At 39.2% G+C, this 26885-nt stretch overlaps 1 protein-coding gene across 4 annotated transcripts in view; it reads right to left on the bottom strand.

Annotated features, from left to right (window-relative positions):
- The window catches only part of tp73 (tumor protein p73), a 238693-nt gene that overhangs the window by 28045 nt on the left and 183763 nt on the right, over nt 1–26885 (bottom strand). The gene's annotated exons all lie outside the window — the stretch shown is intronic.

Genomic DNA, 26885 nt, shown 5'->3' with positions numbered 1-26885 from the left:
TGATTTGTATATACTGTTTGTTTCAATAGTCACACAGAAAACCAGAAACATTTTCAAAAGTAGAAAAGTATGAGCTGGTTGGAGAATAGCACCTGCCTTGTTCTTTTATTATCATCACATTTTAGCACACACTCCAGCCTCTCTGAACAATATCCTTTACAGGTAGACTAACCAGTCAGTGAAGTGGACAGAGGTTCACTTGGCCTGGTTCCCAAAATACATAGTTGCCCTCTTGGCTTGATTTACCGTGGCTCCCAAGGCCTATTTGAACTGGTTACAGATACTCATTATGTTACTTAATGACAATGGATCCAAGCAGACGACCCTGACATCATGCATTTACAAAGATAATTTGGCCTGCGTGCCTCCGTTGTTTGGGATTGCTACTTCTCTTCTGCCCAGATCCTTCTGATGGACTTGGAAAAAGGTTCCACGTAAAACACATGGAAGAGGGGAGAGACAAGATGCCTGCCTGACTCTAGATTTGATCAATATTTGATCCAATTGTGGATTCACTCTCCAAACCTCAGATTGGAGTGCACCCCATCATGTTAAGTCTTCAATGTTGTATGAAAGACTATCTGCTGGTCTAGGCTGATAAGGCAGGTATCCAAGTCTCTGTCCCAAAGATAGGTACTGCATCCTGAAGAAGTGAGTTCTCCTGTTGATTACAACACAGACCTGGACTGGATGCATCAGTGAATCCGGAGCAAGACTGACCTGATAGGCAATGACCTTAGACAGAATTTTGAAGTCCATAGTGAGATGGGGTGCCAATTTCTAATTTCATCCCTTTCCACTTGTGTATGTGGGTGATGATTCCTTTTCTCACAGATTCGGACACAGTTTCAGCATACTTTCATAAACCTGTAGGCTGATCCAATCCCACAATACAACTCAAACAACAGCTGTAACTTCCAGGAGATTTTCTCTTTTCAAAGGACTCGGCCATATTCAGTTCATCCACAATTAGTGGTTGGTCTAGATTCTCCTGCACACTACCATTTAAGACCGCCATGATAGGAGAATAAAGAAAAATGTGGAGGCTGTTCTGTCTGTGGGCTTCATTTGATTTGATTTGAAAGAAAATGATTTGCTGATCCTCGGTGTCAGACTCCAATGACTTACCCGAGCCATTTTCGTCCTTCATGCTCTTGATCACAAAGTGTTCTCTTGTATGTTTAGAAGGAGAATCTTGGGCACATTGTCTCATTCAGGGACTCTGGGCTGGAAGATGATTCGAGTCAAAGAGCAAGGCTTGTTGACTCTTCATTGTTTGGAGATTCTCCTTGATCCCTACCAACTGCAACTAGGGGAGGTTTTGCATGATTTTCTGGAAGAGTGCAGGTTCTCTCTATTCCTCACAGAGGGGTTTCATAATTCCCCAACCTTCAAAATCTTCTGAGATCCCCCATATTTTCTGGGGTTAGCAAATTCACATTGAGTTGGATTGACACCTACCAATCCTCTGGTCTTCTTATACATGACACTCAGCTGGTAGGAGGCAGTAATCAAAGAAGAACACAAGCTTATGTTGATGAACCTGACTGTGAATGCATGTTACACAAACAGGATGTCTACCTTGAAGCAGAGAGATCGGTTAGTTCTTGACAAGGTGCATCTACACTGAATTCCATTTGCAGGGCCGCCAGAGATGTAATGCAGCTTGGTAGATTTACCTTTACAATCAGGAGTCTAGACATGTTGTCCAATATGCTGTCAACCCTGCCAGATCATCTACTCACATTGATATTGCAGTTGCAATCACTGTACTGAATGATGGGGTTAGATGAAGCCAGCAGCAATGGGAATGGAAACTCTTGAAGGAGAGCCAGCCGTTCATTGTTTTAAGTCAGAGTGTACACACTATTTAACTGGATCAGAGCACTGTTGGACGTGACTCTTGCCATGAAGAGGTGCCTTCCCCAACCCTGAGCATCCCTCCACCACCCCCATAGATGCTTTCTCTAGTGAGTCTATATAAATTGGTAAGAGCCATTGTGGACCTTCTGAATTTCCTTTGCCTTCAAAGGAAGTAGAGTCACTGGTGTGCTTTCTTCACTATAGCATCGACATGGATGAATCAGGGCAGATTGCTAGTGATATTTACTCCGAGGAACTTGAAGCTCTCGACCACCTTCACCTCAGCACCATTAACACAGACAAAGGTGTGTCCTCCACTCCAATTTACCTGAAGTTAATGACCAGCTCCTTCATTTTGCTGACATTGAGGGAGAAATTGTTCTTTACACCATATAACTAAACTCTCTAGGTCTTTCCTATACTGTCTCATTGTTTTTTAAGGTCCCGCCTACAACGATGGTGTAATCAGCAAATTTGTAAATGGAGTTAGAGCTGAATTTGGCTACACAGTCATGAGTGTATAAGGAGTAAAGCAAGGGGCTAAGTACGTGGTCTTGCGGGTATTGTGGAGAAGGTGTTGTCGCCTATCCTTACTGATTGCAGTCTGTGGGTCAGGAAATTGAGGATTCATTTGCAGAGAGGGAAGCAGACTCCTAGGTCTTTCAGTTCAGAGTGTAGAGTCTGTTGTGACTCTCATAACTGAACAGAAAGGCTGAAAAGTGACAGATTTCATACTGTAGGAAAAGGTGGGGAGGAGAAAGTGGAGAACAAGGAAGATTAGAGATCATAAAACAAAAGGTGAAGGGGGTGAAAGTGGTCACAGAGAAGGGCAAGGTAGGTTCAAAGTAGATGCTAATCGCAGAACATAATGGAGGACAGAGTTCATGAACTGAAGTTGATGAAACCAATGGTTGTACTTCACTGGATCACTGCAGCAAACCCATAACTGAGATGTGAATTAACAGAAAGATAGGGGTACAGAGGGTTTCCAATTTATAAATGTTCAACATATGAATCAAAGAGTAAGTTCAGCCAGGCGGAAAAGGATAGTGACGCAAGGGAATGTTCCAGCCTCCATGCAAGTAAGAAGAGGCGAGCCCTCAGACAATCCATGTTGGGGACCAAGGTCATAGAGTCATAAAATTGTAAAGCATGGAAACAGATCCTTCAGTCCAACTCGTCCATGCTGACCAGATATCCCAAATTAATCAAGTCTATTTGCCAGTATTTGGCCCATATCCCTGTACACCCTTCATATTCATATACCTATCCAGATACCTCTTAAATATTATAATTGTACTAGCCCTCCACTACTTTCTCTAGCAGCTCATTCCACACACACACCACTCTGTGAAAAAGTTGCCCCTAAGGTGCCTTTTCTATCTTTTCCCTCTCACTTTAAATCTATGCCCTCTAGTTTTGGACTCCCCTATCCTAGGAAGAAAACATTGGCTATTCACCCTATTCACACCCCTCATGATTTTATTAATCTCTATAAGGTCACCCCTCAGCCTCCAACGCTCCAGGGAAAATAGGCTCAGCCTCTCCAGCCTTTCCCTTTAGTTCAAACCCTCCAAACCCATGAACATCCTTGTATATTTTTTGTGCGCCCTTTCAAGTTTAACAAGATGTTTTCTATAGCAGGGAGACCAGAATTGAACACAGTATTCCAAAATGGGAAATCAGAAAGAAAAAGCAGCAGTCATGGCCAAGAACTTTGGAAAGTTCTGAAATGCCTTAGGGTGTCAGAAGACTTGCAAATATTGGTGGGAAGAAGCTGAATGAAAAAAACCCAAAAGAGTTAGAGTCAAGATAGGGAGAAAAAAAGAACTGACGTAGGAGGAATTATGCTTGGTGGGGTGTGAGACGGTGGTGAGGGAGGCAAGAACAGGCTGAAACACTGATGAGGACAGTTTGGTTTGTGGATTTTGGGAAGAAGGCAGAAGTAGCCTATACAGAGGTTACAGAATCTTTCAGTAGAGTGTGGAGTTAAATTTGCATCTCAGAGATGAAACACAGATACAAGCTGTCAGTTCCTTTGCTGTACGGTAGCAGTTATGAATGTGGTTTGTAAATTTTTAACTATGACAAAGTACTTTTCTGTGCTTTTTCAACAAGATCCAAGTTAGCATTAAGGTGAAAACAATATAGGAAGAAATTTCTTCTGAATGCATGAAGTTGTATGGAAATACGGTAGAATCTTGATTCTTGAATAGTTCTGAAAATACCTTGAAAACAGTAATATATTCCAGGGATCATTTGACCTATGATTAATGCTGACTTGGTAAACAAATCAATACTGTAAGCACTTGTAAGCACAATGTTTAACTTTCATAAACCATTGATAAAACTTTCATGTTTCTCCTTTTACAATCTCCTTGTGTGAAACCACTAGAGAAGGCTTTATTTAATGATTTGCATCCTGTCAAGAAAATGCAACTTGTGCTGGGATTTAATTTTTTTGCTACAATAATAGTTGAAACTGCAGTAATATCAGAAAGGATTTGATTGATAAATCTAAAATATATTATTACTCATTTGCTAAGGTGCAGTTCTAGGAAGTGGGAGTCATTCTTTGGTATTGCCCAAAAGTGACAAACACTTCAGGGTGCTAGGCACTGAACACTAAGCATCACATTCCATCATCAGGGAAGGTGCAGAGAGAGATGCGCCCTGGGTATAGATTTAAAATTTCTCATGGGATGTGGGAGCCACTGGCTGGGGCAACATTTATTGCCCATTCCTAGTTGCCCTTGAGAAGGTGGTGGTGACATCTTGAATTGCTGCAGTTTAGGTCCAGGTTTTTGACCCAATGACATTGAAGGAATGGTGATATTTCCAATTCAGGATGGTAACTAGCTTGGAGGGCAACTTGCAGGTGATGGTGTTCCATGTATCTGCTGCCCATGTCCTTTCAGATGACCTTCACCCGACGAAGATGCAGCACTCTGAAAGCTTGTGATTTTAAATAAACCTGTTGGACTATAACCTTGCGCTGTGTGACTTCTGACTTTGTCCATCCCAGTCCAACACTGGCACTCCATGCCATAGATGGAAGTGGTCATGGGCTCAATCCCATCTTCATCCAAAATCAACACAGGTATGCATTTCAATAAAACCTCACTAGTTGATGATCTGGAAGGATGGTCCTGAATCTTTTTCCCTTTGTATACCTCATGCATTTATGGCAGCTGAAAAACTAATTGCTTTTGATTTGTAATTCAGCACAAAGAGGAATTCTGCTCAGTATGGTTTAGTACTACAACTTCTTACTAACTGAGTCATCAAAAGAACTTTGGATTGAGCTATATATTTCAATTCAAATAAGTGCACTGTAAAACTACTAATGCATTTTCCAAGTACAGTGGCTAATATTTTTAAAAAGTAGAAAAAAGATACAAACCAATAACAGGACTCCAAATCTAGTCAATGCAAAATGACTTTACTATAACGCTGAGCCAAAATAAACAGGTTTGGTCATGTCTAAGGTGGAGAATATCACTCTCTTCTGTACTGACACCAGTCTTTGAAATCCAAACAGTTTCCTCCCCTTTGAAATTAAACCCTCATATTTTATTTTCACTCCTGGGTACAACAGTCACAATGCATGGAGGTCTTTACATTATCACCTGCATGCTTCAGCATGTCTTTCTTGAGAAAAACCCAGAACTTCAGCTGGAGCATATTGCTTCCTGACTTTTCAGTCGTATTTGTATCAACATGTAGATAAATGGAGTTGAATGACAGCATTTGACAGGCCATAAGTTGCAAATGGCTTTTAATCAGTCTGCCACATAGAGACATGATTATGCAAACTCCTCACACCGGACGCCCACAATATGATGACACTGTCCTAGATTAGCTAATCCAAAAAAAAGCAAAGTTATGAAATGCCCTGGGCTGTGGATAGATTCCTTGATCCTGAACACACTCAAGTGACCCCTGCTGGGAAGTCATGAACACTGAACGAGCACATATTTCGAATTGGATGCCCTCCACCAATACCCAATTTATTCTACATGTTTATCAACAGGAAATTAACACATTCAAGAAGGAAGGGGAGAATCCAGGATTAAAACATTGTCACCTATATCTCAGTTGATAGTATTCTACTCAGTCATCAACATTGTGGGTTTAAGTCACACTCCAGGGAGCATAAAAATCTTAGCTGAGACTCAGAGCAGTACAGAGGGAGTAATGGACACTTGGACGCGCAATATTTTGGATGAGGCATTAAATGATGCCCTGTCTATTTTCTCAGCTGAATGCAAAACATCCAGTGCCTCTATTTTGAAGGTGAGCTGTTACTTTTCTCCTGGCAAATACTTATTCCTCAATCAGCGTGACTATATAAGAACAGATTATCTGGTCATTATCAGATTGCAATTAGTGAGAACTTGGCTGTGCCCATTACAACAATAAATACAGTTCAGCAGTATTTCATTGGCTGTAAAGTGCTTTGAGTCATTCAGTGGTTGTGAAAGGCACTATAAAAATTCAAATCTTTCTTTTCTTTTAACTCCAGTCTGGCAACAGAGAAGGCTGATATGGAATGTGAGGTATGCCACAAATTAACAAAGTGGTAACTTGGTGGGTGTATAAAATATGACGAATTATGTAAATGCAAACTTTAATTTTCACAATAGTATACTGATGGATGCTTTGATGCAATTATTGCACATTTCAACTGCACATCAGGACCTTCAGGTTAGGTAAGCCTAGACTTCATCCATCTCGTCTTCTTGAAGAAGTAGACATGATATTCCACTGGGCTGCTGAAGGAGAGGAAAGAGTTCTTCTGGCTAAAACACAGTCCTTCAACTAACACCACCATTCATCTCATTACAGTTTGTGGGATGTTGTTAGCACCTTTTACCCAGCTGTAATTCATGACATGAAGTGCTTGACATAATTATCAACATCCTGGGGATCCCAGTGACCAGAAATTGAACTGGACAGGCCATCTAAAACTGTGGTTTCAAGGGCAAATCAGAGGGTAGGAATCTTGATGTGAGTAATTTACCTCCTGAATCCCCAAAGCCTGACCTTCGACTACAAAGTACAAGTCAGGGGTGTGATGGAACACTCCTCACTTGCCATAACGAGTGTAGCTCCAGCAGTATTCAAAAAGCTTGAACATCAAGATTAAATTAACTTACTTGATTTGGACCCCATCCACCATAGACACACAGGACATCCTTGTGTGCCATCTCCAAGATATAACTCACCACAATTCCTTCAACAGTATCTTCCAAATCTATAATCTCACCTTCAAGAAGGACAAAGGCAGCACGATTTGGAGATGCCGGTGTTGGACCGGGGTGTACAAAGTTAAAAATCACACAACACCAGGTTATAGTCCAACAGGTTTAATTGGAAGCACACTAGCTTTTGGAGCGATGCTCCTTCATCAGGTGATAGCGGAGGGCAGCACATACATTGGGGGCACTACCATCTGCAGGTTCTCCAAGCTGCATATCATTCTGACTTGGAAAAATCTTGTTGTTTTTTCAATGCTACTAGGTCAAAATCCTCTGACCTTTCCAATCCCTGACCCTCCAAACTTGCAACTTCAAGATGGTAGCAAGTTAGCAGGGCTGCATGTGGGCTCTTGCCTGGGGCACATCTGCTACTGCATGCTTTCTTTCTTTTCTTTTTACTTCTGCTTTTTTTCTTTCATTTATTTCTTTAGCTTTTTCTTTACTTTGGAGCCTTTTGCAGCAGGTTAGTTAGCATAATCAGAGTGGCAGCTAGACAGGCCTCCTTGCTGTCAGAGGTGAAGGTGGACACAGCTCCTCACAGCTGTGGGGACATTCTCCCAGTGTTCAGGGCTGGCGATGGCAGTGGACTTTTCAAGATGGCAGTGCCAGCAAGGTGATTTCTTGGAGGAGGGTGGGCAGAATGTGACTCTTGATGAGACGGCGCCGGTGGCCTTAGCTGGCAGTGGAGCCAGGGGCTCCTGGTTTCAGTAGGTCAAGAACGGGAACGCTTGGCATTGGCGAGAGTTGCAGTAAGCCCAGAGAGGGGACCCCTATGTTGGGCAGGTGGCAGCTGCAGCGACAGCAGCAAGGTAAGCCAGAACTAGGACTCCTGGCATCACCGAAGTACTAGCAGAGCTGGAGGATCCTGACTAAGTGTGGGGTCAGTATGGGACCCAACAATGGAATTGGTGAAGTAGGCTGAGCAGCAAAGAGATGGCTTCTTAAGAATGGCAACTCCTACACTGGTGTGTCTAGTACAGGTGGCAGCAAGGCAGTGGAGGAGGGGTGGTGGTTTAAGTGTCATTGCTGAGTTGGCTCAGTGCTCAGGACTCTCTTTCTTTTATCTGTTATCAGTTATATCTTTCATCCTTTTTATTTTAAACTATTTAAGATGATGCCAGATTATGGCAGATGGAGTTTTTCACTGTACTTTATTGTATTATTTACTGTAAGATGCAAGTGACAGTAAATAAATAATTCATTCAAGGGTGGAGCCCAAGGCACTACTCCTTGAGATCTGCACCAGGAAGCTTTTACAGTATTCATCAGGCTCCACACCACCTACTTGAGCTGACACTTATTCCTGCCTCATTGTAGCCACTGCTTGATAGCCTCTGTTTAAGAGGCCACAGCACTCCTTCTTGCTGGGTACCACCACTACCATGATCTGCTTGGATACAGTGGAGCTTCATCTCTTGGATGGTTGGGATGCCTTGGCTTTCCTACCAATACTCATGGCCAGAAGGGTCATGACTGAAGTCAATAACTTCACCTCCAAGACTCCTACTGCCTTCGCAAGTGTTTGCTCCTTGTTTCTGGAACCATTCTAATATATCTACTCTGCACCCTCTTGAAGACTTTCACATCCTTCTTAAAGGGTGGTGAAAGAACTGGATCCAATTCTCTCATTCGGCTTAACCAGAAAGTTTCAGCATAAATTTCTGCATTTTAACTTCACGCCTCCATTTATGAAGTGTAATACTCAATTTGCTTTGTTAAATAACTCTCACAGTATGTCCTTTCAAAGAATCTTTGCACATGGACCTCAATGTTTCTCTTTGCTAGCACCTTTTTTTTAAGAATTATGTCATTAAGTTTATCTTTTTTGTCTTCTGCCAAAATGCATCAGCTTACTCTTCTCTGTATTAAATTTCACCTGCCACTTGTCTGCACGTTCTGCTTTGTCCTGTTGAAGCAAATTTCTACCATACTACATTTTGGAAGGACTGAAATATATACTGAAATTAATTAGAATGTCGGTAACCAATCACAATAGTCAATAAAACTGTAGAATAAAGAAGCAATGTTGAATCTATGCAAAAGTTTGGTTACGTCACAGCTAAGAAGACTGTACATCTTGATCACCTCATTATATCATAAAATATCTTCAATGTGGAAGCAGAACATTCAACCCATCGAGTCCACACCAACTCTCTGAGGAGCTTCCCCCCGGACCCACCCCTCCCTACCCTATCCCTGTTGCATTCCCCATGGCCAATCCATTTACCTTGCGCATCCCTGGACATTTTGGACAATTTAGCATGGCCAATTCATCTAACCTGAATATCTTTGGACTGTGGGAAGAAAGTAAAGTGTCTGAAAGAAACCAATGCAGACACAGAGAGAATGTGCAAACTCCACATAGTCATCAAAGGGTGGAACTGAACGTTGTGATGGAGTAGTGCTAACCACTGTGCAACTGTGCAACCCAGGAAATTATAAGAAGGAAATTAAAACCACAGAGTGTTGAGCATGGATCTATCAGAATGATGCCAGAGATAGAAAACCAAACCAATGAGGATAAAACATCAAAGGAATATTTCCACTGCTGCAGAGGAAGCCAGAAAAAAGAAATTGAAGTTTTTCAAATCCATGAGAGTTTTTATAGAGTGAAAAGGAAAATACTAGCTTTGGTACTTAGAATTGCTGTTAGCAAAATGGTAGAATGAAAGATTCAGAAAAATTTCTTGATACAAATTTGCTGCATGGAATGCTTTGGTACAAGAGGCATTGATCTAGAAACCATCTCATTTTTTAAGGGAAAATGAAATATTTGTAGTAGATAATTATGGGAGAGTGAAGCAGTGGGATTAGTTTTGGATTGTTGTAGAAAAGAGTTTGTACAGATGTGACAGACTGATTTGATTTGATTTATTGTCACATGCATTTATTACAGTAAAATAGTTGTTTAGTGTCGCCACTGTCTAGCACCTTCTTAAAACACAGAATATAAAGCCAGAAAAAAACAATAAAATTTATTTTATAGCCTTATCTCAACAAAGTTAAGTGGTCTTTGGAACAGGTCCTGCTTCTGGCTCAGGCACGGGCCTGGATCTGGGGTCCTCCACTCCTATGCCTAGAGTTCCTGCTACTAAATTGATGTCATTGCTGTCACTGGAACAAAGAGTTGCCGCTCTCTGCTGCCATCTTGCCTCCACCAATGCTGCTGCCGTTTTGAGTTCATACTGGGCCAGCCTTGCCTACCCAGGCACCACCAGTCTGCATTGGGACCAAACTCGCTACCGTCACCACAATTGTCATTAGGCGTCTGGGCCTAACCATGGACCTGGAGCCTCAGTTCAGTCTGCAAATCTGGACCAGGTGATTAAGTGTGAGGTCTGCTCCTCACTTGCCGGGAGACCTTGGGCTGGAGTGGAGCCTCATCTGCCTTGTCCTGATGTTGTTGCCACAGCCACCAGACACCTTCTCCTTTGTCATTTACTCAGCACGCCACTCCCTGTCAGCCTGTGCCTGCATCTTCATCTGCCATACCAAGAGGGGCCTACTCTCCTGTATTACATAATTCCTTGCTGAGGAGTAAAGTAAGGCTACTGAAGTTGTGGGGAAAAAATGAAGTATGGGGAAGGAAACTTTAAAGAGAATTTCAGTGTCATGCTGAACTTGCCAAAAGCTCTGCTACTTCAATGGTAAAAATTGAGCAACAGTGGGTAGCAAAGTAAGCAATGGCTAAATTATCTTTTACTGGTGAGTTATTCTCCAGCTAACAAGCTAATCTGTTTCAGTATCAAATACATCATTTTTTGATAACTGTAATACCATCCCATTTTCAACAGGTAGCTAGGGCAAATCCTATTATCTTATCTTCACGTTGACAATTATATTTAGTCAGAAATAACTCTCTTTGTAATTCAACAATGCAAGCCAAATCCCTTATAAAATGTGTTAGGAGTCTGGTGTACTTGAAGACAGCCTTTTTTTGTAGTGAGAACTTGTTTTTTTTAAATTTAGAGAGCACAGCTGGCAAGTGACAATAATGGGAACCCCCTCCTAGTGTTTGAAGCATCTCATTATCTTTGTGGCTTTGATAAACAATCCATTGACACTGTGTCTATTAAGGAGACTGGGTAATTTTAAAGTGTTTTAGCAGACAAGTTTTTAGATTGTTGAGACTCTTAAAAGACTTTAATTCCTCCAACACCTGGATATCCTTGAGGCTCTGAAGATTGAGAGCCCAGACCCCCCCCAGAGTAGCTTTCTAAAGGCTCTTCTTATTCCTTGAAAGGTTTCAACATATTTTTCCTCTGATCCAGTCAGAAAGCATTGGCTTCTCATTTTGGGAAAGTTAGGACTTGCTTTAATTTTCAAAAGAGGAACAGCTCTGTTATACCACGTCCTGACATGCACACATTTTGAATAAGATGAATTGTGCCTGTCTCATTTAGAACATACACTGGCTCCTTACATATGGCTGCATTCCATTAACAGAATCATATGTAGAGATAGTCAGACTGAACTTTGAAAATAACAGACAAACCTCAGTCCTTGAGTTTCTTTTTATATGAAAGCACTTGGTTTTCAAAATAGCCAAAGATTTTGATCAGGTCTTAAACCAAACTTTATTGTATACATTTGTATGCTTATCTATCTCTCTTTTTACTTTATCAGTGCGTCACATTCTGTTCTGGTCTTTCTAACTCGGTGACTGCTTTTGTTTGATTCCTGCTTCTTTTTAGCCACAGTTTGAAAGCACAACGGGAAAGTGTGTTATGTTAAAGTGCTACAAGTGTAGGTTTTGTATTATTCTCTTCTTTTTCATCTTACTTCTTTTTTCTCTTCTCTTAACAGATCACACAAATTGATTCACAGACAGCTTTTGGTTTGTGAAGGACTAGAAGAAGCCATGCATTGTTCAATCACAGTGAAGAAACACACCAGTGCCATAAAAATTTCTATCACACTGCATGTAGATAAGTAAATTAAGTTTTCTAAATGCAAGTTTATGCAAAATCAGCATTCTGTTTAAATGTTATTAGGTATAGAAGGAATGCCTTTTCTCCAAGAGCCAGAACTCCACCATTTTCAGCCCTGTCACAAAGAGACAGCCCTGTCACAATTAAACCTCTAATTTTCTTTAATTAGCATGAACAGATCTAGTAAGGTCTTCCTCACATTCTGTAGGTCAAAATAAAATCAAAGTTTAAAGACAGAAGTTAAAGCAAGGTTCTGATATGCCAGGAAATTGGAAAAATAAAAGGGCGGTGTTTCAAGGCAGGGAATGTAAGGCAGAAACATAGGCCTGCATTTACATTGAGTCAGGGGAATTTGGGAGCTTGTTAGAAGTCATGGGCAGGTGCTGATTCTGATGATTTTACAGAGTGCCTCTCAATGGTGCAGGCTGCTGTAGATAATAAGCCTGCTACTGACAATCCCGGCCAGAACTCTAGGTTTAATTGCTGGGATAGTAAATTTTCATGGCCTTATGTCAGCTTTTATAGGATTTATGGATCACAGTATCTCAGAGGGGTAATGAACCATAGCCTGCATGAGAGAACCCTTTGAAGGGTAAATTTTAAAAGTCCTCCTCGTGCTCACCATGCCAAGCTTGCGCCTCCATGTGCCCTCATGCTCTCATACCAAGATATGTCACCTCCTTGCCCATTCACTCAGTATTTTTATTACAGAAGCAATGGATTCTCTTGTGACAATTGGGTGTGTATAACTGGCTTAACAAATTCATTACCTTGCACTTTCTTAAAAAAAACCTCCTTTTTACTACTAGCCAATAATACTGTCACTCATTCAGATCCTTTAAAGATTATAGAAGAAACTGCAAGCATTTGTAGTCTCTGAACTCTGGATAAATAACATTATGCAGGTGACATAAGAAAGCTATAAATCAGGCAATGCTTCCCCTTGAGCTCAGATGTTTCAGCAGACTAGGTGTTCAGCCAATGCATTCAAACAAAACTGAGGAAGTGATACATTTTATGCAGAGTAAATTCCTTTAGCCAAAGTATCATAAGAATTGGGAATTTACCACTAGAAGGAGTGGTTCAGGCAAGTAGCATGGTTGCATTGAAAGATAACCTAAACAGACATATAGGGGAGGAAGGCCTAGAATATGGTGGCGATGAAGAGAAACGGGAGGAACTTTCTGTGTGGATATAAGCTGGGATAGGCCATTTGGGCTAAATATCATCTTGCTGCAGGATAGATTTAATGTAATTTAATGTAAAGTAATAACATAACTAAGATTATTCAAACTTTTATTCTACTAACATTTAGGAGTTCTGGGAATTGACAAGGTTTGGCGTATTTAACTAACTTTATGAGTTCAGACGAGACAGTGAAAGATTCACACTGTCTGTCCCGTGTCTGAACTGACATTCACTGCAATGTCTCTCCACCCTGAAGAGGTAAATAATGAGGAATTCACTTCTTCCTTTTGTGGCTGCTTTTCCCACACACTCAGATATAAGTTGAATTTAATGAGAGTGTTGCAAGACTAGAATTCCTGTGTATAATCTGGTGTTAATTTAGAGGGTGAGGATTGAAACTAAAGACTGCTGAAAACATTTATAATTACGATCATTCTCTGTACAGTACTCATGAATCACCAAATTCAACTAAGTTACTGCAATGATTCTCAGCCATACCTAAACTTCATCTTCATGGCAGCCAGTCACACCAGTCCCAAAGTCAACAATGATTAAATAGTTGTAAATTTCAAATTTTTCCTGAGACATTGGGCAGAATTTTACTGTTCTCAGGATGGAGGTCAAGGAAAGTGTGAGGTTACAAAATGCTAGACAGCCTCATCAACTAGCTCCCCAATATAGTCCCATCACTTGGAAAGTTTACTAACAGCAGGAAAGGCAGCTGCTCAGCTGCCCTTTGATTAGAGGCAGGTGGCTACAAGGGCAATATTTTTTGGTCTCCAGCATGGTGCTGACATGTTGCTTACTCCCCCATCATGTGAGGAACCCATCAGCTTGCAGAGAGGCTGCCAGTCTATGTGAGGAGGTTTTGGCACACTGGAGCTATTGTCCTAACGGCATAGTGCTTACAGCAAAGGCCACCCTCATAGTTCTGATGCTACTGAAGGCTGGCACTGATGAACATTTCCCAAAAAAACAAAAAAGTGGGTGTTCTAATATAGCATCAGTATCCTGATAGCAGCAAAAAGGCATTGCTATGCTAATCCTTCCAGTATTTGTCTCTGACTTAATTTATCATTTGTCAAACTTAAAACTGGCGAGGAGAAGAAAAGGGATAGGATTAATGGGTGGGAGGAAGAGTATGGAAGAGTGGAGTTAGTTGACTACTGTTCTCCAAATGAAAATAGTTTCAAAAGTTTTAATAAATTGTTTGAGGTGGAGGGCAGGAGAGGCATTGAAAATTAGTTGCATGATGATAGAAACAAATAACATCTGTTGGGAGACATTCCAAGTTTTGCTCTATGTAGCAAATCTCGTTTCCCAAAATTTAAAAAATATTGTTTGTTTATGTTGAATTTACAGCACAGAAAAAGGCTGTATTGATCACCTGGACTATGCCAATGGTAATGTCTCATATAACTTTTCTCCACCTTACTTCTTCTCACTCTATCAACATTTCTTTTTATTCCTTTCTCCTTCATCCACTTACCTAGCTTTCCCTTAAATGCATTATTGCTACATGTCTTGACTACTCCATGTGGTGACAAGTTCGAACAAAGTTTCAATCTTTGTTCAGTAAATCAGGAATTATATGCATTGAGTCTGCTAAGTGCAGAGAAAATGGATGCTCTTCTACCATGTTTTCTTAAAAAATTATTGTGTGCAGTCAAGTCAAAATGCCAGAGTTCTCTGGTCCAGATTCAGACCAAACATACCCTAGACTGTCAGGAAGCCAGCTATCCACACAGCTTGTCACTTTCAGACAAGCTCCTCACACGGTCTGCCTGCTTCCTGAACAATTCTCAACATGTCTTTCTAACCTTTAGCAGGAGAGTAGAGGGTAGCAGAACTACACATAGCTTACAGGCATAGATTTTCCAGCAACTCTATGCTATACACGGATAAACTAAAGATAAAATAAAATAAAATTGCTGCGAGGTGCATATTATAAGTTACGAGTCACGACAATGTAAAACTTTTAAATACAGGTGCTTTAAACATTTAATAAGAGATGTTAGGGATAATGTAACACTGAAATTACTCTTTTTTTTCCCATTATAAAAACAAATAGCCTATGGGGTCAGAGTTGGTTAAATGCTTTAAGCTCCTTTGTCACAATGTTCTTACTTGCCTATTTGAATTGTACAGTGGAAAATCATCAGTGTTTACACTGTGGAAATGATGATACACTTCAGTGCAATACTGAGTTATGTTGGAGGCACTTGATTATAGATTATACATCAGCTTCCAGAAGATTTTTGGGTGAGATATTAAATCACAATTCACTCCAAACTGGGTGTAACAGATCCTTTTGTTTTATTTAAACAAATATAGAATAGTAAGGGAGTTCTCTGGCATCCTGGCCACCCTCTGACGGCAGCAGTGTCCACCTGTGCCGATGGTGCTGATGTCCTTCTAAGGTTGCAGTTTCTCTGACTGAATCTGTAACTTCAGGAACCTGCCTACCGTACTTGATTTTAGATTATATATCAGCTGCTGAGACAGCTTCCAGAAGATTGTGCAAGAGAGAATGCTGTGCATAAATGCAGGGCCAGGACCCAAAATGGTTATTTACAAAAATGTTAATCTTCTGTCCAAAATGTCAGTCTCAATACTCAAATTTTGAAAGTGGCAGTTCTAACCAATGTTTGGCTCAGAGTTGAGAATGCAACTGACTCAGCCAAGTTGATGAATATAGCACCAGTTTACTGTGTACCAAAACTGGAATGAAATTAGATCAATTAATTTGGTTTGGGACCCTTGCAACATTGAAAGAAAATGCTTGCCTTGGGGGTAGAAGTTGGATTGACCCTAGATTCCCAAAAGATGTAAAGACAATATAGTAATTGACTTAATTAACCAGGACATTTACTGCAGATTAGTTTAGATAGCACGTGCAGGGATGTAAGCAATTCCACAGGGTCAAGAAGAAATTCAGAAAATACGACACTCTATGCTGCTGTGTTAGCAGATGATGGGGAATGGCTTGTTATACAAGAAATAGCTAAAGCTGCACAGTGAATCAACTGCTGAAAAAAAAAATAAAACACTGCAGTTTGTTTCAGGCAGGAAATTATTCACATTCTGTCTCTTTACACTTCTGTCAATTATCAAGGGGACAAGTGAATTACGAGAAAAGTACGACTCTAAATTTCTTCAGTAAAATCAAATACTATCTCCTAATTCCATTTACTAAACAGGGTCAAAAGAACCCGGATTATGGAGACAGAAATGAAATGGTTGCGTGCATTACTGAACAATGTTGTAGAAAAAGTGCTATAGCAAACAATGTCCAGGAACTAAAAATTCATCAAGTTGTACATTCCTTATGGAAATTAATTTCTGAACGAATAGTAAATTCAATAATAGAGTTCAAATGAAGCATTTCACTTGCATGTCATCCTGTTTTATAAAATTGTAGATTAAACCCCTTCTCACTTAATTTAATGAAATAGAAATCTAATGGGCCGAAACCTTTTCACTGCCTGCTATTCTCCAGAAGTTCCAACTAGAGCAACCACTTTCCACTCATTCCTGCTGTACAGAAGTCAATGGACAACCAGTTTCCAATTCACTCCTATTGTACAGAATTCTGATGAACCAATTCCTTTTCCATTCATTCTCACTCTAAACATTTTTTTCAATTTACATATAATACTTGTCTTTCCTTGAATGCTTTTCTTTTCAATACAAACAAGTACATAAGGTTCTGGAATAGCTCAGCATTGCTCATTGGAATCTCATATAATTTACTAAATTATTTCCATCACCTCAGCAATTATCAGGATCAAATGTAATCTGGACTAGACTGGAATACTGCCCAGAGTTGAAAGCATAGAGTAATAACATTTCCGTCTACTTGAACCTTAATTTTAAAATGTTTATTTTTGAAATCTGGTTCCATGGAGTTAAATCCATTTGGTTTATATGTTCAAATAAATAATCCACCTACTCTGAACAAGGGAGGATAGCACCAATCCACTCATCCTCTTCCAAGCCCAATACCAACTGACTCTGTAAAAAAGGATCAAACACTCTTAGTAAATACATTTGCTCACTTATGTATTAGATTAGCCTACCCACCAACATCTATCCATCTGAATCAGTGGAGGTGGTGGAAACAGGCACATTGGTAAAGTTTAATATGTATCTTGATAAACACATGAATGGGAGGTGACCAGAGAGATAGAAACCGCATATGGGCAATAAGTAGTGGATCGAATAAGGATTAGGAATCAGTGCAGGCTTGGTGGACCAAAGGGCCTGTTCCTGTATTGTATTATACTGAACGGCAATAAGGTGAAAGCTACTGTTTCAACATGTTCCCTGCCAAAAACACTATTTTGCATGCAAATGATATGTTTCAATTAATTTTTTAATGAAGTTACATACAAAGAAACTCCATGAAGACTACACACATAGAACACAATGGGGACTTCATATTGTAGATGGCTGGTATATTCTTCTTTCACCTCTGTAACCTGTGCTAAACTTTCTAATCAGGAATCTCCTTTCTTTTACGAAAGTAATATGAAAGAAGTTTCAGTCCAATTCCTATCAACTCTGCAGCAGAATCTCACCCAAAATTAATTACCAATCCAAAACAAACTGATTTGTTTTCACAGAGACCACAAAGGTAGTAATGTTACTCTGATTCAGTAATGGGTGTTCTTCTGGGGTTGGTATTTTGTCACTTTGGAACATAGGGATTATAGTCTAATAAAGTCCCATTAACTCAGGGGAATCTGGGGGGAAGAAGACAATGAGTCATATTGGACCCATGAGGTGCTTTAATCTGGTCCATGAATTTTGTGCCTCTTGCTCCTTTACACAAAATCAACTGCAGCATAGTTGGGCTTCAGGTTTTCAGGCCCCACCCCCCCAAAAAAATTCATCAATTGTGAAGCAGGATGTTACTGTTAAGTTTCCATATTTTCAGGATTTAAGAGGAGAATGAGAAAAAAAAAAGGAGAATGATGCTATTGTTATGAATGTGGAAATTTCATTTTATGTATTCAAACATACCAAATGAACATACGAAGAAAGAGCAAAAGTAGACTATTCAGTCCCTTGAGCTGGCTCTGTAAGCCCATTGAGTTTCAGAAGATCCAAAGTAGCACAATACCACAACTCATTATTTTGGTGTGAAAAGATTCAGTATTCAATCAGATTTGTCTGTTTAAGGCTATAAAAATGAAGACTGAGTTATATGAGAGACTATGTACTTTATTATGTTATCTGCATGATAATGATTACATATATGAGGCAATTTATTCAGTGTAAAAAACTTTAAAGGGTCCTGAAGAAATAATAAGGCAATACATAAAGTCAATCTCTTTCTTGAATTGCTATTATTATGGGATGTTTGTTGCTAGATTGACGCGCTTGTAAATCTTAGTTCCTTCTATTTGGGAATGGCCAATGGAAACAATGAGGTCTCACAGAGACCAATACAATTTAAGGAGTAATTTCACATTTTCCTATACTATATCATTAGGGAAAAAGCTGCATTACTTTCTGTTTTTTTAAAGATAATATCAACTTATTCATTTGTTAGTTGATGTTTTACGAATATAACATTTGCGCCAGTCAATATGCCATATTTGACACTTCCAAATATGATCAATGTGCTAGTTATAAAACATTTGCATATCTATAGTAAGAGATCCATAAAGTCTTTCAATCAGTAAATCAAAGGCAGAAGAACTGGGGCTAATGGTATATCACGATTTCCATTTTGTGTTTGCAACTAGCAAGGCTGTGTCCACTGCTCAGTCTCAAAACATCATGCTTCGAGACATTATTGTGATTTGTTCAATTTCACTGGTGTTGGTTATTATAATAAATATTCTGTACCTAATTTGTACTTAATGTGACATAGGATCAAAATGCATTGAATACCAAATTCAGCAGGATGAATTGACATTGTGAATACTATTCTGGTGATTTAATGTTTTTCTTTATAGTCTCATTGTCTATGTCGAAAATTGAAAATAGTGATTCATTTGTTCTTAATCCTAGTAGCTTTACCTTGGAATTAAACCATTTGTGTTCTGAACTTCTGTACCCAAGTTTCTCCTACAAAGCCCCTTCCCCAAATAGATCCTGAAACAATATAATTTTGTGAAACTCCAACCTAATTCAGTAGGCAGAATTTCAGCTGGGGGTGATGGTTGGAATGCTCAGGGTGCGAGCCTGTTAGTGCAAGTGTAAGTTATGTAGTGATTAAAAGTTGAAATATGGGCCAATGTCAAAACCCAAAAAAGGATTTGGCTTTGGTGGTAACAAGGTCTAGCAGTATGGGGCATTTGATTATCAGTAAAGATGATGAGATCATGTGTTTCATCTTGGCTCATCCATCCAAAAAACTGTACAATGTGTGGATTAATTCATCGGGGTTTTGAAACAACTCTAAAAGTTTTGCTTCATGAAGGATCACTCCAAGCATCGACCACTCTTTTCATGGTAAAAGTCTTAATGAATGTGACCTAAACTCACCTTTCAATAGTTCTAGCTATTGAAATGTATGCTTGCTCTATTATATTGGCCCTGAAACACTTCGCTGGTTTAAACTAATCTGAATCATTAATACCAATAATAATTTCCACATCAAACCCTCTGAGATGCCTCATTTAAAGAGTGAAGGGTCTCTTTGTTCCCTGCCCTTTATATGCTTATATAGTGGCAAAATCTGTGTGCACTGTCCCTTGCAATGCTAGTGAGTAAGGAAGATGAGATGATTATGCATCTACTCAATTCAAATCTATTGTGGTCAGTATGTACTTGCTACCCTCGGAACTCAAATACTCTAAACATCCAAACCTTACATTCCCAAAGCCAAGTGCTAAGAAAAGCACTTTTTTCTTTAGTGACTTGCTAAATGTGAATGAGAAATACCTGAATTACATCTTTTAAAATAAATGTTATTGTTTGCATTCCTGGTACAACAGTGTGTAAGAAGGCATATTGGCAATTTAGCTGTAAAAACAGATGGCAGATTGTACAGGTGATAAAACAGACTTGCAATGACCCAATCATGTGGCCACCATAATTTGTATATGTTTGTTTTTAGAGGAAGTCTATGCAAACTTTTTCTCCACAGAGGTGCACAGGGACCAAGGTGTTCTAGTGCATGAGTCACAAAGTTATATTGGAATGCTATCATTTATTATAAGAAGAATTAAACATAAAAGTAAGGATGCTACGCTTCAGTAAAGTATTCATAATTTGGAGATGCCGGTGTTGGACTGGGGAGTATAAAGTTAAAAATCACACAACACCAGGTTATAGTCCAACAGGTTTAATTGGAAGCTTCCAATTAAAGCTGTTGGATGATAACCTGGTGTTGTGTGATTTTTAACTCAGTAAAGTATGGCATTGATGAGACCATATCTTGCGTACTATTAGCAGTTTTGACCTCCTTATTTAAGGAAGGATTTACATGTGCTGGGGACAGATCACAGGAGGTTTATCAGACTGATACCTAGAATGTATCAGTTGTCTATGAAGAAAGATCAGACAGACTGGGTTTATTTTACTGGGGTTTAGAAGAATGAAGTGTGTGTAGTGATTGTAACAAGGTCAGCTAGGTGGACTTCATAGAATGAGTTCCCTGATTGGAACTATTAATTTGGTTCAGTCAGGAAGCCCTTGCTGTCAGATATAAACAGGAGTGTCAGAAATTCTGTTCTGGCGCAGAGGGAGCTGGATCAGTGTCTAGGACTGTCCACGTGTAAATACAGAGGGACTTGGTTACAGAAATACTGGCCTCTGTGGTGTAGGTTCAGTATGACTTGATTGAAGTTTATAAGATCTCGAATGGTCATGACAAGTTGGATATGGAAATGATATTTTTTCCTCTGAGTAGGTCCAGAACTAGATAGTACTATTTTAAAAGTAGAGGTAACCCTAAGTTTAAAATAGTAGAATTTTTTTTCTGAGATCGGTGTGTGATTTTGGAATTGTACATCATAGAAGGTAGTGGAGATAGGGTCACTGAATATTTTTAAGATGGAGGTACACAGATTTTTGTTTGACAATGGAATCAAAGATCATGGGAGTTGATGGGAATGTGGAATTTGAAACACAGATTAGCCATGATTATTGGACGGTATAGCTGATTGAGGAGCTCAGTAGCCTACTTCTGGTTCCATTGCATTGTATGTTCAATTAATTAAATTAATCAAATGCCAGCTTCCAACTACACCTGCTATTGTTAGTACTTATGTCACATTTTGGGTAACATATAGAAGTTGCTGAGGCTGATGTTTCTAGTAGAGGAAAATGAGTTTTACAAACATGAATAGTTATTAAAATAGCAGATTAACCACTTTTCATCTACATCGCATTCAACCATACATTCCCAGCCAATTTACAACGCTGCTCTTTAAACCCATGTGTATTGTTTACTTCAATAGTCTTCCCTGGGGACTTACTTCAGAATTCTAATATTCTTTTGGTGAAACATATCCCCTTTACCTCTTTTCTTACCCCCAAAGTACTTGTTTTCAATCAATATTCTCCAATATTTGAACTATCAAAGAAAACGTCATACATTTACATATGCCTTTCATAACCTCAGGATATTTCAAAGCATTTTACAACAAATTACACTTTTGATGTGTACTCACTGTTACAATGTTGGAAATACAGATACATAATTACATTTGCACTGAAAAATCCCATAAACAACAATGTGACAATAAAAACAGAAAATGCTGGACTGGCAGCATCTGTGGAGTAAGAAAAAGAATTAAAATATCTTGTCTTAGGTGACAGCTCTTCAGAATTTCATGGAGGTGGAAAGCCAATAAGAGACCGTCAACAAAGGGTGGGAGTTGTAATCAAAATGGAGACAGAGGTCATGTCCTGAAGTTTTTGAACTCTGTTGAATTCTGAAACATGTGAAGTGCCTGCACAGATATGAGGTGCTGTTCCTGCAGCTTGCGTTGGTTTTGTTCTCAGGAGAGTGGTGCCATTTCTCTTTTTCACACCATAATTTATATCTATTTTACATCTTGATCTTTCCTTTAGCACCAGTTGCACTTCCTTTGTCTTTTGCGCTTGGAACCTTCACCATCTGATCCACTTGTTCCTACTCCCTCTCCATCAACAGCATTTCTGAAGAAGACATATCAAACTTGAAAGAGAAATGGCACCAAGAGAATTTAAGTAGATATTTAGAAGTGTTTTGGAAACCTTTTCTAACCTAACATTGTTAAGAGAAGACTTGGTTTGCATCAAAACACATAGTCATCAATGCTATAGCACTATTTGCTGATAACATGATTGAGGTCAGTCAACAACTACAGAAAGTATAACATTGACTCCAAACGTGTGTATTGGTGTGCCATCAGGCATGTATCATGATCCAGTATATATTTTTCTGTGAATCTCCAAAGATAACCACTCAAAAAGGAGTACATGGATGAAGAATGTTCTGTTTTGGCATAATTTATCCAAAACTTGATTGAGGATGAATGTAGGTGATGAGCCGTTTTTGTGCTGTAAAGTCATCTCTTTGATGTGAAAACTTTTTTTTCCCATACTGCTAACAATTTTGAAATTTACAGTGCAGCTGTCATTTCCTAAAAGTTCAGACTTGTTCTTTAGGGATTATATTCATCAACTTCTTTGTTTTTTTTATATAAAGGATCTAACCAATGAATGCTTTGTGTCTCTTGTCTCCTGCATTCCTTACTGAGCTTGGGAGCATGCATGAGACGTGCCCGGGACAGACACTCAACGGTTCCTAATAAACCGCTAGTTCTACTGGCAAGGAGGAAATGGCAGCCGCAGGCACGTCTAAGTCAAACAGCTGTCGACTCATATCTTGGCAACATGTTGGGACAGGCTCTTTGAGTGAGAGTGGTAATGATCTATATCCCTTGTCTCCAGGCAAGTACCTTCTTGCAAACCATAGATACCGTTAACTGTCTTACCCTACGCTGCTTCAAGTTTCAAAGATGTGTTTTTGTGGGGAATATTAAGTAAAGCAATAAATATATTTAACCCTTACAATGCTTTATTTTCTCAAAAGATCATTTAAATATTTCGTATGACTACTCTGAGTAGATTTTTTGCATTCCTGACCTGAAGTGTTGGCCACAGAACACAGATAAAAATTGGATTGAGAAAGTTGAGTGCAGGACAACAACCCCCACCCCCACCCCCCCCCACCCCCAAACCATTATCCATTTAGGACATATGATCTTCTCCATGCTACTTCCTCCCATGAACTTTGTTCAGGTACAGATGCAGGAACAGGAAGATTTGTCCCATAAAGGTCAAAGCCCATAGTGTGAATTACTGAAGTTGGGAGGTCAGGCAAGTTAAATTGTGAAGGAGTAATTTCTAAATATCACAAAATCTGTGCATTATAAGACAAAGAGAAGACAGGTTGTAGTTTCACAGCTCTGAGATCTGTGAAAGAATAAGATGGAAGACACGTTTACCTTAAAATTGGACTGAGATGAAAAACAAAGAAATGGACCTGATCTCAGCCTAGTCTGTAACAAATCAGTTATTTTTACACTCTTTCTCCTACCAGTACCATAATATATAACAAACATAGGACAACTACAAACTTTTATTAGTAAGTAGCTGTTGTTCACGTTGTTACCTACAGGTTCTCTGGGGTCTGGTATAATGGTTGGGTGGCTGTAGTTTAGCTGTTAAAATAGAATTTAATTAATTTTGGAAAGCATCATGTGGGTTTTTCCCCTTTGAGGAAGTGGTCAAAATAGACACATGTCTCGTCTATAGGAAATTAATTGCCAAGGGATATCTTGTCAAGATCAGACAGTATAGCAGAAAATTATTAGTTGCTTCCTTTTTATACATTTGTCACTTTGAACAGTAACACTCTACACATACACAGACATATTTACTTTATGACACCCCATCTGTCACCATCCCAAACTTTCCAGGAGTTTGTTAATGTAAAGGACCTCTTCTTCATAACAACAGTTCAGAGAAAGTTTATGCTATCGATAATGTGCACTAGTAGGGAATGGGAAGGGGTAGTTATCTTATCAGAGAGAATTGGACAGGCTTATTCTGTTAATACTTGAAGCTAGAAGAATGAGAGGTGAATTTACTGTAGCATGTAAAACCTTGAGGGGAAATAACAGGTTGGGTGCTGAAAGGATGCAACTATTTGTAGGAGAGACTAGGACAATGGGATTCAAAGTTTTAGTGAAGGGGTCTCCCATTTAAGATGTAGAAGGATTTATTCAAAAGGATTTGAATCTTTGGAACTATCTTTCCCAAAGAGCAGTGGAGGCAGGTTCACTAAATATTTTCAAAGTAGAGGTAAATAGATTCTTCTCTAAAAAGGGAATCAAAGGTTATCTAGATAGGTAGGAATATGAAGTTGAAGCCACAATCAGATCAGATAAGAACTTATTTAACAATGAAAAAGGCTCAAGGGGCCAAATTCCCAAGTCCTGTTCCTAATTTATATGTTTGTATTACAGCACTACATTATTGATGAAATGATACTCATGTTATTTTCAAGAATGTCATCCCTAAAGATGTGTTTAATCAATTTCATTTTGCCAAGCTGGTGTTTTTTAAGGGAATATTTTACACAATTCTTTGTTTTTTAAGACATATTTTTCTCTTTCATAAGTCCTTTAGCTTGTCAATTTGCATATTTAGTACAGTGCACATCCCTGTCAACCTTGTCCCAAAATATCCTTAGTATGGATCTGATTACCTTCCTTCCTGGTCAATGAAGGTCAGAAAGGGACAGAGTGGAGGCTCAAATCTGCAACCTTTCCTGCTCAGCAGCATAGTCATGAAAAAGTTACAGCAATATTGCTGCTGTTTTTTAATCTTTTACCTATGTCATATTGTGATTTCTGTTTCTTGATTTAAAGGAGGCTACTAGGTAAGTAGAAAGGAAATTCAAAGAGGAAAATCATTTTGTCACTAGTGGGATAATAGCTACATGGTGACACTTCCAGTAAAATTTCCTTGTCCTTGAGTGGCATGGGCAATTGCATGATATTTGGGAAAATGTGGCAAGAATGAAAAATGAGATTCTCAATATCCAGACAAAAAGTACAATTTAATTTTTACGGGTTCAAAGGCTAGATCAGAACCTTGCTATTAGGTGGTATGGACATTAGTTCCATTCATTATTATCTAATCTTGCCTCATTTCTGGGCAGCTCATGATTTGCCCAGGTGCTCAGGCTAATTCCTGACTTGAAAGTATGACCAGTTATCTGGTAGATGAAGCTCAGTGGTTGTTTCTCTTAGGTCTTTATGTTCACCTTCTTGTGGTGAGCTTCATGGGCAGTGACCACTTCCATTGCTCAGCCACAAAATTGATAGCCCCAACTTATCATCGTAATTGATCTCAGAAGAACTCAGAAGACACTTCAGCATTTCACTCACTGCTGAGCTTTGGAACTCACTGAAACCTTTCACTATGATTCCACGTAACATATATATAAACTCTTTACAACCAATGAACTTTAGTGTCCATCAACACACCGCAAAATGTAATACCAACAGAATTACTTAACTCAACTATAATTTCAAAGCCCAGGAGATTCCAATCTTATCTTTGTTTTACAAATTTTCTGTTCTCTTCTGCTGAGGTGTTGAAATACTAATGCAAGATTGCACTAGCAACCATTCAGCATCGAAGTTGCATTTTTCAGTTTGTTTCTATTCAGTTCATTGGCTATCTGACTAAATGAAGTATCACAGCCCAGGTGAACAATATCCTCGACAAATTATGTTCTTTCCAGTAAGGAATTATGACAGTAATTGTAGTGAGAGGGATGTATGAATTTTCCTTTCCAACTCAAGTATTCTAAAGGTCCCTTAATCTGACCTGAATGCCATTCCCAACTGAGATTGACAAAGTCAGAAAAGACCAAACTAATACCTTCCTGTTAAGTATAATGTGGCACGTCAGGCAGTGCTTATCCAATGAGTTGGTTCGGCAAAGGGTCATTGCTTTCAATTTTTACGTTAATGACACAGGAAGACACTCTGAGAAGAAACCACTAGAGCTGACTATTGTCCCCTCGAGCAGTCAGGCCAATAGGACTATGCAAATCTCATAACCATTTTGGGAGAATCTCTTCCAGTGCTGTAAATTATATCACTGGATCACCAAGTGATATTATTATGAACAAAGCACTTTGGAGCTGCCACGATGACAGTTAACTCAAAAGACAGCAGCAAGAGTCTGACTAATGGTCTACTCTTCGTCAAAAAACTCTGTAGGGTCTTCATTCGGGTAAACTCCCAAAGATGGGGCTTGGGGTGATGTTTGACACATCGTGGTTAACTTTTAGTCAACTGACTGTAGGGTTCTTTCTCTGCAGCAACAATGATCTGTAGGGTCAGTTATTTCAGGTTAACTTCTTTTGGATAAATTGCACTGATGCTGCATCCAGCTATTACAATATTAGTTATATCAGGAATACTCCATTAATATAGCCTACTTCTAAATGTGAATGTTCCCAGACAAGGATTTGCTGTTCTCCTGCCCCAAACATTAAATATAAATGTTGTTGAAGTGCAGATTGGCATTACTGAACCCTGAATCACTGAATTAAGGGCTTAAATTATCTCTGACTAAAAGGTCAGGAGGTCCGATTCAATTTGATTTTTGAAGG

The sequence above is a fragment of the Chiloscyllium punctatum genome, chromosome 16 (genome assembly GCF_047496795.1).
Source record: "Chiloscyllium punctatum isolate Juve2018m chromosome 16, sChiPun1.3, whole genome shotgun sequence".
Lineage (NCBI taxonomy): Eukaryota > Metazoa > Chordata > Chondrichthyes > Orectolobiformes > Hemiscylliidae > Chiloscyllium > Chiloscyllium punctatum.
This window is presented reverse-complemented; position numbering and strand designations above follow the sequence as displayed.